This window comes from Cydia splendana, chromosome 13 (assembly GCF_910591565.1).
Source record: "Cydia splendana chromosome 13, ilCydSple1.2, whole genome shotgun sequence".
Classification (NCBI taxonomy): Eukaryota; Metazoa; Arthropoda; class Insecta; order Lepidoptera; family Tortricidae; genus Cydia; species Cydia splendana.
The window spans coordinates 14,441,161-14,456,448 of NC_085972.1; the positions used below are offsets into that span (position 1 = coordinate 14,441,161).

At 35.8% G+C, this 15,288-nt stretch overlaps 2 protein-coding genes across 2 annotated transcripts in view; both read left to right on the forward strand.

Annotated features, from left to right (window-relative positions):
- The window catches only part of LOC134796198 (sec1 family domain-containing protein 2-like), a 143,790-nt gene that overhangs the window by 79,401 nt on the left and 49,101 nt on the right, over positions 1-15,288 (forward strand). The window lies entirely within an intron of this gene.
- LOC134796217 (serine/threonine-protein kinase S6KL) overlaps positions 1-15,288 on the forward strand; it is an 86,260-nt gene that overhangs the window by 40,590 nt on the left and 30,382 nt on the right. The window lies entirely within an intron of this gene.

Consider the following 15,288-nt stretch of genomic DNA (forward strand, 5'->3'; position numbering starts at 1 on the left):
AAAGTTCTAGTACAAGGTTAGAGCAATATTGATATTGAAGAAAAATACATTATTGCTTAGTGGTTTTTGCGAACCTAAAAAATGGTTCTTATTTAATTTACTAGCTACTGAAACAGAGGTAAAACGTATGAACACTGCAAGAAACGTTTGTTTACGAGTAAAAAACTATTTTTCGTATTATAATATGTGCTACTTTTTGAATTATCTTACAGTCAAGTTGAGAAATGTAACAATGACTTTATGTGAATTAAATATAAAGAAGGGCACGTTTTATGCAATAGGTATTTTAACTATATTATTGCGTCTTCGCGGTTTCCGAATGTCTCAAGGAACCTTTATGAAATCTGCCAAGCTCTTGATAGTATATTTATTTGCTATTTTATGGAATAAAATGAAATATATTTACCGAGTTCAATTTACGGTTACTTACATAACCTAAATAAGAAGTTTATTTAACCGTAGTTTATAATTTATAAATAAATAACAGGTTATGAATTCTGTCATTGTCTATTATCCTGTTTTTTATGAGCTATGATAAATGCAAATCTGAATTTTATATACAAATATTATACTAGCAACCCGCCTCGGCTTCGCACGGGTAAACAAAAATTAAACACATAAATCTTCCTCAAAAATCACTCTATTGATAGGTGAAAACCACATGAAAATCCGCTCAGTAGTTTTTGAGTTTATCGCGAACAAACACACAAACAGACAGACGGGGCGGGGACTTTGTTTCATGAGGTGTAGTGATTTAGTAATCTAAACAAAATCAGATGGCTACGCCAAACTTGGCAAGCGAGTTAGCGTAGACGTATCTACTCTATTAAAGCGAGTCGCTGTAAGATGTGCTAGCAATAAAGGTGTGCCTATGAAATATGAAATTTAAATTTTGACTTTGGTTTTTAAATTATTTTAATTTTGATATCAATTTTATTTTGACATTTGTAAATCGGCTTTGTGTTTAATATTAATTGTAATTTTAATTTTTATCTTAATTTAATTTTTTTCTCGATCTCAATTTTAATTTTAAACGTATTTCTAATTTTAATTCGAAATGCGAATAAGCTTTTGTTTTAATTTTCAATTATAATTGTATATTTAATTTTAAGTTATATTTTAATTTTGATATCAACTTTAACTACCTATATAATTCTAATTTTATTTTGACATGTAAATTGGCTTTATTAATAAATGAGTATGGTATGAGTATGAGTATGACGGCCCTCTGTGAGTCCAAATGATAATAAAACAGGATAACGGGAAATATCCCGGGAAATATTTATGTAGTAACTGTATATGAAACATTAAATGTTAATTCCAATGTAAATGTCTGTAATAAAAATATGATTATTATCGTAAATAGCAGTACAGTTAACATTTATAGATATTTCTAAAGAGGTCATATGGATGTTTAAGTATTTTAGATAGGTAGAACATTATTATAATCAACTTCCTCTAAGTACTTGTTAACATCCTGAATAAATTATTTTAATTAAGGATGATGACATATGTTGAATTTAGTACTTTATATATTCTACTCAGTTACATAGACCTTGCGCAAACTTTTAAAATATATTAAAGAAAAAGTGTACCGTTAACGATTTAAGAGGGGGCTGCAAAATTGCAGTTATTATTTTGAGTTTTGACACATTTTAATCAAGGGAAAAAACCATGAAAAAAATCACTCAGAAACTAGGCTATATTTGCGAGGGCCTGGCGAGGGCAGACTGTAAGCAAAACCATAATAAGAAGTTGGCTCGATAGAAAAAAATCCCGAAAACATGTCTAATTTTAATTTAATTTATATATCCTTTGCCAGGATATTAAAAAAAAATTACTGGAGACCTAGGGCTGGCTCATTCCTAGGTCAACGAATAGGCATAGCCATCCAGCGGCGTAATGTAGCCAGCCTCATGGGCCTTTCCGCAGGGCACAGACTTGGGAGACCTTTCATAGTTGGGTATTTTTTTTTCTATTGTTGTTTAATTTTTAAGTAGGTTTATTTTAATGTTAGTTTAGTTTTGTAGGTCGTTTTAATTTTAGTTTATTTATTTTCAATTGTATAGGTATGCTGTCCGTCTGTTTAAATGGGGACTGAAGAATCGGCTCTGAATGTGCTCCCTGCTCCCTGTTCACCGGCGCGTTGCCTTTTGTTGGAATGACTTTTTTAGACATAAATCAAGAAAAGTCTGCAACGCTTTTGATAGCACACGCAGTGCAAGTGTTACTTATACGTCATAATTTCATATAACTTTGACGTTTAAAATAACACTTGCACTGCGTGTGCTATCAAAATCGTTGCAGACTTTTCTTGATTTATGTCTAAAAAAGACGAGACACTGCCCCTTGGCGTGTAAAAAAAATTCACGATGCTTAGCATGGAAATATACGCAACCTGCTGAGCGTGAGCATGACATAAAATCCTTCAGAATAGAAAAAGGAGTAAGGCAAGGGGATCCCTTATCCCCAAAACTATTCTCTGCTGTCTTTGAGATGGTATTCAGAAACCTGAACTTACCAGCCTCGACCTGACCAGCTCGGTCTTAACATAGAGGGCCGCCAATTAACACATCTAAGGTTTGCGGATGACATTGTTCTACTTGCTAAAAACTCAGACGACCTAAACAAAATGATAAACGACATTGAAACTAACAGCAAAGAAGTAGGACTGAAAATGAACTTGGAAAAAACAAAGGTGATGACAAATGGCGAGAAGAACATCATTAAAATAGGAGAAATGGTAGTGGAATATGTGGACGAATACATTTACCTCGGTCAGATTATATCACCTGATGAAACAATAGAGAAAGAACTAGAGAGAAGAATAGTGAATCGGTGGAAAAGGTACTGGTCCCTGAAAGAAGTCTTCAAAGATAAACAACTCCACTCTAAGACAAAGGGTAAACTATTCAACACATGTGTTCTTCCCGTCCTAATGTATGGTAGCCAAACCTGGGCCCTGACAAAAGCTACTACATCCCGGCTAGCATGCTGCCAGCGCGCCATGGAAAGGAGCATGATAGGTGTACGTAAGACTGACCGGCTACGAAACACCCTAATTGTTAGCAACATTGAAAAACGAACTAAAGGTTCCATATTTAAAATATTAAAAATATTGTTATTTTGTTGCCATAGCGGCACTTCTTCACCATTTCTTTCCCATAACAATGTACCTAAGTTTCGTGGTTTCTTAAATAAACTAGATTTTCCTACAAGATCTTTAATATTACAGTCCACTTAGTCTCCACATATGAAAGCCATGACCGCTTCACTAATTAGGAATAGGACTAAAGTCCACGACATTAACACAAAAATTAAAAGACTCAAATGGAAGTGGGCTGGCCATATCATCCGAGGCACAGACAAATGGAGCAAGCGAGTGACCCAATGGTACCCAAGATAGGGAAAAAGAAACGCGAAGAAACCTCTAATGAGATGGGACGATGACATCGCGCAGGTAGCTGGCCGTACGTGGAGTAGAGTGGCAATAGATCGGAGAGAGTGGAGAAGGTTGGAGGAGGCCTTTGCCGAAGGGCAAGCAGACAAAGAATACAAAAGATGGGAGATAATAGAGAGATAATGTTCAACTGTTCTTTGTTCTGTAAATAAAGGCTATTTTATTTTAGTATGACATAAAATCGCGCCATGCCTAAATTACCTATTATTAATTGGGATTTAATTTCAATGTGGTCAAAAAATAAGTAAGGTAATTGGATATTTTTACAAAACGGCGAAATCTAGATTCACTATAGAACACCTGAAAATCGAATGCCTTTAAGAAAAAGCAAAAGCTATTTTATGTGGCACTAGACTTCTTGGAATAAGGAACCAAGCAAATCCTAAGTCCGTTTAACTGTTAATACCGGATATATTTCAAAATGTATTTGTGTGAACAGTTTTTGCAAGAGAGTAATTAAATGGAACTGGCTAGTTCGCTCCCGATTCTTCAGCCCCAGGGCACAGAATAAATAATAGTCCAGGGAGCCTACCGCGAAAACCGAAATTCGCAAATTGCGGGGATTTCTCTCTTTTACTCCAATGAAGGCGTTATTAGAGTGACAGAGAAAGATGCCCGCAATTTGCGAACTTAGATTTTTGCGGTTATAGCCCATAATCCTACAAGCTCGCACGCTAACTTTATGAGGTATTGCCACGTAATTAAATCTTGATAGGTTCAACTACGTTTTTATCAATACTAATTACTTACGCAAACATATAATAAATATAATCGGCATTGCAAATCTGCAAGACTGTCATCGTGCAACATGCGCATTACAAATGTTATTAGTATAATTTTCGTATTTGTTAATTTTACAATATTGCACTCGCCAATAAAATTTAATTGCACCCTTTAAGGTGACTGTTGTTAATGTCATAATAATCTTGATTGAATGTGATAGAGACATTGCCGTTTTGCTTAATTTACTGAGTTCAAGAAGGGCTATAACCGCGAAAATCGAAGTTCGCAAATTGCGGGCATCTTTCTCTGTCACTCTAATTACGCCTGCATTGGAATAAAAGAGAAAGATCTCAGCAATTAGCGAATATCGATTTTCGCTGTAGCCCCCCTGGATCCCGATTCCGAGGGATTTTTAATATACTGTCAAACTAGCCTACTTTGCGTCCAGGCCAGGGGAGGGGTATCTTTTCCCAAAAACACATTTTTAACAAATTCTTATATGTAGCCAAATGTATAAGAGTTATTGTAACACTATTATTTTTAATGGAAAATAGGTTATATTTTTACAACTCTACATAACACTTTGTGTTTTAACTTCTCGGGAATTTTCAGCGAGTTGTCAATGTAGGGTAAACTTTTGCGGGCAAAATCTTAATTAAAAATGGATGCATGTTTCTCGTTATGAAGCGACTCTTCTGGACATTCTTGGAAAATTAGTTATCTTTTATTCGAAAGTGCATGCCTATTACTTCGTAGTTCGTCTCATCCCATTGCCGTCAGGTCGGAATCTGATAATGGGAGGGAGGAATATAGGGAACATTTCAAATATAGGCACGTCTCGTCTACTGTGCTATGCCAAAAGGACCTATTTCTAAAATGGCCTAAAGCAGGTAGAGCTTAAGTATATGCTTTATGCTATTGGTTCTAACTGCCCTGTATATATGTACACACGAAGACAGAAATGTACGATTATCCAATGCTATGACGAATGTTATAAGGTTATAAGTTATAAACATAAGGAAGTATGTAAACCTAAACTCATAAGATTTACGTATAATGCGTAAAACCAGCATGGTAATAAAATTAATTAAAGATTAAAGAACCGTGAACTCCTAAACAAAGCGAACTATGTAGACTAATACGTATACTTATACATGCCCGTGACCTTAACTCACACACATATCGAATTGTTATGGTGAAAGTCACAATATTTTGAAACCATCGCTGGCCGGCCAGTTCAATAAATAGTGATGTACTTGAAGCCTCATACACATAGGTAGTTGTATAATTATAAATCGGTACTAGTATAAAATGTCGCAGGGCCTGCCTTACGGCCCACATAATGCATAGGAATAGGAACATTTTTAACAAGCTTTTATTAGGTCGACCTGTATGTAACTATGTAATGGAATCTAAGGTAACTAATTTAACCATCTTCGAAGGATCATAGCGTCATGAAAATTGGCAGCTGTATGTAGTTCTGATGACAATACAGTAATATGGTACTGTCGAACTGATCTGATGATGGAGACAGGAGGTGGCCATAGGAACTCTCGACCTGTATGTAACTAACATGTAATGGAATCTAAGGTAACTATAATTTAACCATCTTCCAAGGATCGTAGCGTCATGAAAATTGGCAGCTGTATGTAGTTCTGATGACAATTCAATAATATGGTACTGTCGAACTGATCTGATGATGGAGACAGGAGGTGGCCATAGGAACTCCCGACCTGTATGTAACTAACATGTAATGGAATCTAAGGTAACTATAATTTAACCATCTTCCAAGGATCGTAGCGTCATGAAAATTGGCAGCTGTATGTAGTTCTGATGACAATACAATAATATGGTACTGTCGAACTGATCTGATGATGGAGACAGGAGGTGGCCATAGGAACTCCGTGATGAAACAACGCAACCTAATTGTGTTAGGGGTTTTTAGGATTGTCTCGATGAGTATTAGTTGTCTGTCGTAAGAAAAGTGAAGTCAGCGATAAAATCTTGTACCAAAAATGAAATTAATGCCAAAAACTTATTTTAGAAACGTTTCATCCATCCAGTGCCATGCCAATCTTACTTAAATCGGAGTTCATTTTATGCATCAAAGTAGTTTTATTTGACGTTCATAAGCGCATTGTATTATGCCTACTTGAATAATATTTAAACTATCTTTATCAAAACGCTTACTCAGCTTACTAAAAATAAATGAAGATAAAGAATATTAAATAACTACACTAGTTGTCAAGCGGACCCCAGGCTTCCATGAGCCGTGGCAAAAATGCCGGGATAACGCGAGGACGAAGAAGTATTTTCCGACGACTTTATCCGCGTAGACGCCATTTAAAGTTTTCAACCACATTTTCACATGTTGAATTTCTAAAATCCTTGTATGTACCAAGGGCCTTAAACGGTTCAGCCTGTGCGTTATATGTCAGTATCTAAGTAACGGATATACAATAGTACATAGCTAAAAGTAGTAGTAGCAGGTGCTATATTTTATAGTTGTTAAATAATATTTTTGTTTGTTTTTATGTTTTGACACGTGAAGTATTGCCGGCGGCTCCTAGTGGCGAAGAAGGGAATTAGCTGGACATAAATAGTTCCATGTACATAAGCAGTGACCATAAGACCAAAATATTGAGTTGAAAGACTCACTTCCTTACCTATTAAATAATATACATCCTGTCTAGGTCGTGCACATGCTTTTTTTGTCGTGTAACTACATACTTTAACTCATTAGACTGGCTGGTCTAATCACCACGTAATGAGCTAATTAAGTTCGTCAGACGTTTACCTCGAACGCACTCGTTTGTTTTAAAATTTATCTTTATTCGTATGTTATCTATATAGAATAGGCATTTTTATGTAATAAAAAGGTGTTCCTATGTTTACGTTTTACTACGTATTTATGGAAACTTTAGATAGGTCATAACAGGTTTACCAAATCTCACAGTTTTCCTGTATCGGCCCTGATAGAAGGACATTGTTATGTCTTTGCAAATTTAATATATAGCCAGGTACTGCGTCCTTTAAATTTATAATCATATGGAGACGCCTTGGCAAAATATTTTTTGTTACAAATATTGCTTCACTTTTCCTTAACGCAAAAGGAATTTAGAGAATACTTGATCTGGTTTGATTGCAAAATTATGAGGAATTTTATACATGTGTATTGTAACGTTTTTATTTATTTGTGTATGCAACTATCACATGCAAAAGTTTTTAAGGTAAAGTACAGGTTATTTGGGTAATTCAAAAACACCCAGAATTCCATCATATCAGAGTTAACAAATCGTCTGATGTTCGAAAATAATGCGAAATTACCCGAATACATCTTTTTGATGCGGTTCACGATGTTGTTGATTTAGACTATTTAGAGGACGGTAGTTTTTTTTTTCTAGAAAAGTTTCTACGCTTTAATATTAAACCCTATAATATAACAGCACCAGTCATGGGACATTTAAGAGGAAATTTGGAGTATTTGTGATATTTCCGTAATACATGTAAATGGTCTACCGCTTAGCGTGTTAAAAGATGAATGTCCTATCCGTCTTTCACGTTTCAGGCATGTTGTATCAAAGATGCTGCAATGAGTTTCCACATACTTAACAAATTAAAACTATGCTTTTTTTCTCCAGTCATGGACACCAAAGCTCCAGTAATGGGCCCCCCTATAATGGACATTGCTCTATCAGTATAAAATATTGAAATAGGTCATTAGATCAGGTCCATGTTATCATAATATTGCATTATCATCCGATTTGCATACTTAATTACGAATACAAAATTTCAATTCAATCGGAAATCGGAAAGTGGCTCAAATTCAGCTACCAAGATTTGACCCACACAATCTAACAGGGCAAGTTAAATGAAAGTTTGGAAAAACGATATTAATTTATCCGAAGTCCGAGCATACCTCCTGGTTGACATATTTCGTAACTACATTCTACTTCTGTATTGTTTAAACATGAAATTATGACATGGCAAGCATCATTATGTAAATTGTCCCATCATAGGAGGTATGCAGTTTTACAGCTCCTATAATGGGATTGGGCCAAATACCACTACATCTGTGGAGTCACAACATAGTGTGTTGTATACCTTATCTCATGGTAAATGCAAGTAACAAAACACATTCTAGTTTTCATCAAGTATTAATTAATTAAAATTTAATAAATTAACTGACGTTTTAGCGAAGTTGTTAAGAATTCGTAGTGGTATTTTTTTTTAGTGACACGACAACTTTTGGGTTGGCGCCAATTTCTTAAAAAACAACCAAATTTACTAAAAATTCAAACTGAAACAGCTCTAGGACTCTTATTTATGATAATATACAGCCAGTGTTTATAAACTACTTTTAGATACTTATTTTAGAGGATTTGTGGTTTTTTGTCCCATTCCCGGTTCCATGTCCATTATAGGGTACACTACCATATCACTACACCTTATAAAACAAAGTCCCCCGCCGTGTCTGTCTGTATGTATGTTCGCTATACTCGTAAACTACTGAACGGAATTTCATGCGATTTTCACCTACCGATACAGTGATTCCTGAGGAAGGTTTCACATGTTAAGGTTTTGTGTAACCCGTGCGCAGCCGGGGCGGGTCGCTAATTATAACTATGAGAAACCGCGAGTAATTCGTAATTTAATAAGGCCTTAAGTTTATGCCAGACAAACAAAGGTGACCATCGTTTTTATTTGGCAGTTTTTCAATCAGCACCTTGGTGACATCCGACTTTAAAAAATAACTTCACGGGTTGTGATGGTCAGGTGTTTTAGCGGTTGAAGTGTCAAAGCGTGGAGGTCGTTTTGATTTTATGTTCTTTTCCACCATTTTTCAATATCTTAAGAAGGTTTTCCATGGGTTCTTCGAGAAAAATACGGATTCGAATCCAGGACTTTGTGGGCACTGGGCAGGGTCAATACCGAGGCAGGCCGTTAAATGAGGGGCAGCAACCTTCCTTTGTAACGAGAAAGAAGTTGGCACCTATAGGCTCCTGGGGTTAGGTACTTTATTCAAAAAGCTAGGTATAATTTAATCCGATGATTGTGATGATACTGATGGTTTTGATGATTCAGTTGAGACATTAATTGGTGAGAATCCATGGAAGAGAATTTTCATCATGCATGGATTTACCCATGCAATTTACCTCATTCTCCATCATTATCATTGCTTCAGATTTAGAATAATAGGTAAACTGGCAAACTAAAAATTTAGTTACGAGTGTACGTATTGATGGAAATCTACTCGTGAACACTATCGACTATACAGGCTACGGAGGCTGTTTTAAAAAATATAATTGTTCTTATATTAAATAGTATTTTTATCCCCTTCAATATATAATATAGGTACAGCAAGTCATTGAAATCGTGTATTTCCGGACAGTTTGGACGCTCTTGAACTTTTTTTATCCGAAACGGCATGCGTACGTAAAACATTATAGAACACCTACGCAAAACATCATATCGAACTTGTAGTTTCAATAACATTTCAAATTGAGTACCAGTGTGATACCAAAGGGAACCTCTTTAACACGTAGGTATAACCAGGGAAGCTCCCGAATTTATGTACATATATCAATCGTAATGTCGGTATCATAAACGTCATAAATCTCATATTCACGAAGGCTTCCTGTGGATTTTGAACGTTATTTCTTATTTCCCAATATTGAGTGCCACCCGGATGCTGTTAGGTCATACTTAACACTTTAGTGTCTCGTGAAACAACTAGCCAGATAATTTTGTAATTAAAAATAAGACAATGAACCGTTTCCGCCACCTAATTGTAAAAACTGCAAGATTTGCTGATCGTGTTACTAGTATGACGCAGTTTTCGTTGGAATCGTATTTTTTCGTCCTTAAGTGCCGTCGAAATCACAATTTCCTGGAGTTCCTGCAATAATAGTAATTTGTTTTCGTTGTTTACTTCTCCAAACTGACGCTTCACTTTACGTCATGCAAAATGGACGCCTGACCGTCACATGTTATATTTACGGCTTACGCGTATGTTTTCAGCTATTTGCTAATTACCTATATCGTCAATGTGCGACTTTATTGTTTTTCTATTAGAGCTCAACATGTCATGTTAGCTAACCATTGCCAATGTCAAGTTTTATACTTGTGTGCATTTTTTTTAGAATGTCTGCCACCAATTATAATTGATTAGAGACGTAAATTGCTTCGGAGATGTCGCGTTCTCTTAGCACGTTCGTTTGCACTAAAACATAAATTCATTTTCGTTTCAAATACATTGTTTTCGTACCAGAGCAGGTGTTATTATAAATACCTACACAAAAGATATACATAGTAAGTGGTAGGTAGGTATACCACACTTAAGTAAGTAATGAAAGTATCTATAAGTACCTAAAGTCTAAAGTCTGGAGAAACGGTATCGGTATTAAATCGCTACACCTTTTAAAACGAAGTCCCCCACCGCGTCTGTTGTTAGTGTGTTTGTATGGTCGCGATAAACTCAAAAACTCCTGAACGGATTTTCATGCGGTTTTCACCTATCAATAGAGTGATTGTTGAGGAAGGTTTAAGTGTATAATTTGTTAACCCGTATCCGCCGTGAAGCCGGGCGGGTCGCTAGTTATTACTAAAAACGAACTTAATTCAACCTTTTAAATGAATTTTCAGATACTTCAGCTACTAAATTGCAGATTAGATAACATAGCAAATATTAAAGTATCACAAGGAAAAACAGTAGTTAGGGTAAGTTAAGCGTTGTTAAGGTATGTTGGGATAAGTTCGAATCGGTCCAAGACCCACTAATTCAATTTAAAGACGGTATTTTTTATCTTACAATTAAACTGAAAATTGAAAACCTATTCAAGAACACTTGTAACGAAAAAAGCTATTGTCATAAGGCCTTGCTGCCAAAAAGATCCACTAATTTTATTCCATCATGCCTTACGTATAACTAAGTTCCAAGTTATTCATGTATTATAAGTCTCTGATTTATTTTAGACGGAAAAACGGTTGCACCATCGAAACTCAGAAGCTTACCTTACCGGCCTCGGGTTGAATATATTTATCGTTCAACAAAACAAATTGTCCCAGTGTGAGTAGTCGTGCCGGATTCTGGGTTTTAACTGATATCATGTGCCAAGAAACAGGCGTACGAGCGGATTTAGCGACAACACTAATTTATTTTTACGAAATCTAGAAACTACAACTGATTCTTTTCAATACTTTCACAAGCTGATTATGATTTGTTGTTTACCTACTTGTTAATGAAGATTACATTTGGATGGCGACTTCACGGCGGCGTTGCTTTTTCAGCATCAGATACTGTCAATTTTCGTATACTATTCCATTTTAACCCCCGACGCAAAAAGCGGTGTTTTAAGTTTGACGCCAAATGTCTATCTATTCGTGGCAACGTAGCTATGGGCCGATTTCGAAGCGTTTTATTTTGCATGAAAGCGAGTTTCCTTGCGGTGGTTCTTAGCTAGATGCTGATAAGCAATAATGTTTTAACCTACACTAATTTAATAATATATCAACTCAAAAAAATGAGTTTATATTATGGGATTTTATTGCAAAATGAATGTGGGGTGTCAAAAAAACTGGTTACTACAGATAGGGATGAGTTCGAAACTCGCTGCCCTTTTTCTAGACGCATACTAAACCTATGGGTCATCTCATGAGTAACGTCCGCACAGTAGGTTATAAAGACATTTTTGTACGTGCAGGACGTGACGGTTTTGTAATTATTTACGAGTACGTGTAGATAGTTTAGTTCATAAAATAAATAATATGTTTTAGTTATATTTATCCTTTATTGATTGAAGTCATTCATTAGACATGCCTTAAAATCTTAGCGAAAAGTCAAAAGATCAGATTGACATCAATGGTTCGAATTCGAATTTACGAATCGGCCTCCAGGACCGCACTCGAGAAACTGGTTTATTGGAAAACATTTCGATTTGAATACTATCGACTTTTATGGCCCGTTTAATTTAGAGATATGCTCTGCGTTACATTGACTCTAAAAAAAGTATTAAGGATGACTGACACCAGACCGGGCCGGGTCGGGCCAGGCGTCCGACATGTCATTTTCTATGACGGCTGATCGGTGATCACGTGGTGATTTCCATAGAAAATGAAGCGCCGGAGCCCGGAAGCTCCGACCCGGCCCCGGCCCGATCTAGCGTGAGTCGTCCTTTATGTAGTTATATACTTTTATTTATTACGGTAAACTAATGATTTATTTGTATGTACCTATATCGATTAACGTGCGTTTTTGAGTTCTATACATACACGCGACAAATGTTACAATGCAAAATTTACATTTTTATATTCTATATCGTCTCGCCTTCTAGTGAAAAAAGGGCATAGTCCCTACCCTATGCAAATGCTTTTCATATTGTTTTCCTCACTTATCACAATTCGGAACTTATGTATGAAATTTCGTACATAAGTTCCGAATCGTTGCTACGAACATAAGAAAAGGTTATGAACCCATAACCTCAACTTTGAAAGTCGAACGCATCACTGCATCAGACGCCAATTTTATTAACCTAATTACCTTCCCACGTATATCAATATAACCTTAATAAGGAAGGTAGTTTGGATTAAGTACGTAGTTGACGTTCACTGACGTCCAATTAAAGTTAAACCTAACGATAAGCCAAGGCTTAAAATTTGGACAATAACCCGGTCAGTGTAAATCAATCTTTAGGTGTTGAACTGTCATTATTTTACCGCACAGCCGTTGCTGAGCAAGGGCCGCATTTGGTGTTAGGTTCGTTAATATTTCATCTTCAATAAAGTTTACTCGCTAATTTACTTATTGTATATGTGTAATAAGAAAATGTGTTAATTTTCATTTATTTTCTTTTTCATCACACAACTCAAAAAAAAACATAAATAAGTAAATTAATTAGACGACATGAACGTCGAAAGTACTCGGCATTCACAAATTACCTGTTCGTCCCACAGACGTCCGGTTGTTGGTGCGCAGAGGCAAAAACTTTCCTTGGGGAAGTAGGTCGCCGCCTGCAAGAAAGGGGCCTTGTGCAAAGGCTGTCCATCGCAATTCAACGCGGTAACGCAGCGAGTGTGATGGGCACCTTTGCGCCGGGGTAGCGCGTAGAGGCCTCTTTCTGTCGTTTTTATATTCCTTGTTTAATTTTAGATATATTTAGGGAGTTTTAATCTAGTTTTATTCATAGATATATTTATTAGACGATTGAAACTTAAAGATCACGTACATTATGATTTGCGGCAATACAATTTAAACAACTTATATATTTTCGTGTACAGAAAATACTTATAAACTTTAAAGTCCAGTCCTGTAGCTGTAAACTCTAGGAATTAAGCGCTCTAAGTACAGAGGCGACATTAAGTCGGAAAGTAATTATTTACCGCGTTCCGGTTTGCCAGTTAACAGTTTACTCGGGAACCGTTATATAACGTATGACTTAACATTTTGTGGTAGTCGGTCAGTTAAGGAAATATAATTGAGACTGACATGAAAGGATCGAAATGCTTCTGATATAGGTAATGTTTTGGTTAAGCAAGTAGCTACAACGTTATCAAGATTTTCACTGCGATTCGCGTCAGACTCGTTAAGCTCATCCTTTACCCATTTTGCGAAAGAGACCAGAATAAAAATAAAATAGAATCCCATAATATGCAGCTTGGCAAACAAAGAGTAGAAATTAAAAAGTGGCAATACTGTAGTGACGTCCCTTTCAAACCAAAAGAAAACGGGACGACACTTAGAGTGTTGCCAGTTTTTAATTTCTACTTTATTTTGCCAAGCTGTAATATGTGTTAAATTAGTTAGTGTCTCATGTTTACCAATTTTAATCCAACTTGTTTTTTCCTTTTATGAGGGTATTTAAGTAGCCCTCTCATAGTACATACTAGGATATTTTGCCGCCATCATGGTTTAAAAAAAATACTAATAGATATTTTTGGTGCTGAACCAACTGCTTAAATGTAGGTACAATTATTAAACAAATAGTATCAAACAAAAAATAATATACCAACTGTGTTTATTTTAAAAATAATATGTGAAAATATTTTAATTTGATGTAGGTACAATTATTTGTATGTCCTAGACTTTAGAATTCCACGAAACAACGTGAAGTTTTAAAAATACGCAGATAATTATTTAATGATGCCAATGTTAACTAATTGTTTTACGGAACGGCCATTTTGTTCCTCACGTAAGCTCATTACCTATCAAGATTATTATTTTAGAACGACTTTAGCAAGGCCGCGTATTCCGAGTGCTTAACGGGCTTGGGTGAGTCGTTTTCATTGATAGTCTAGTGTATTAGGATACTGTGAAATCAAGATCTGTAATAAATATGCGTTATCGCAAAACTTAGTAAATTTAAGTAAACACTCAACTTTCTAAAGTTATCATTAAGACGACTAAGTTTTTTAGATTCTATTTGTAATTTTGTCGAAACTTGAACAAAGTTGTTAGAGCCTTTACGAGTCTGTTCAAGCTCGAGTCTTATCTAGATACATTTTAAAATGTTAGTAACGAATAGCAAGACGCGTTTTGTTTGTAAATTATTGCGTAAGGTAAATGAGCGTTTCTTTTATTTTTTACCATTTTTATATATTGTGACCTTTTTTGCCACTTTTGTGTTATTTCTAGTCAGGATCGCAAGCCCTTTTCATTCTTATATGAGAAAAAATGTGTCCTAAAATTTCCATACATTTTTCAAACTTGCGTTTTTGTTACCGCCATACAAAGTATATGGGGAACTGGTAACACAATAGGAAAAAAACTCTGCGACATTTTTTTATCCCATTAGGATCGAAAGAGCTTGTGATTCTGAGTAGAAATAATACAAAAGTGGCAGTCACAATATATAAAAACCGGCCAAGTGCGAGTCGGACTCGCGTTCCAAGGGTTCCGTATATTACACAATTTTTAACAATCAGTGCCGGATTAAGATATTTTGATGCCCTAAGCATTTCTAGGTGCCCCCTCTCCCTAGGGTCATCAAGATTACATTGATTTTTTGGTAAATTGAGAGAAGTTCATTGCCGCATTACAGCTGAGAATGGAAATCAGTCACATCATTTTATCACGAAAATTGACAGTGCCGCAGCAGTAATGTTGCAAC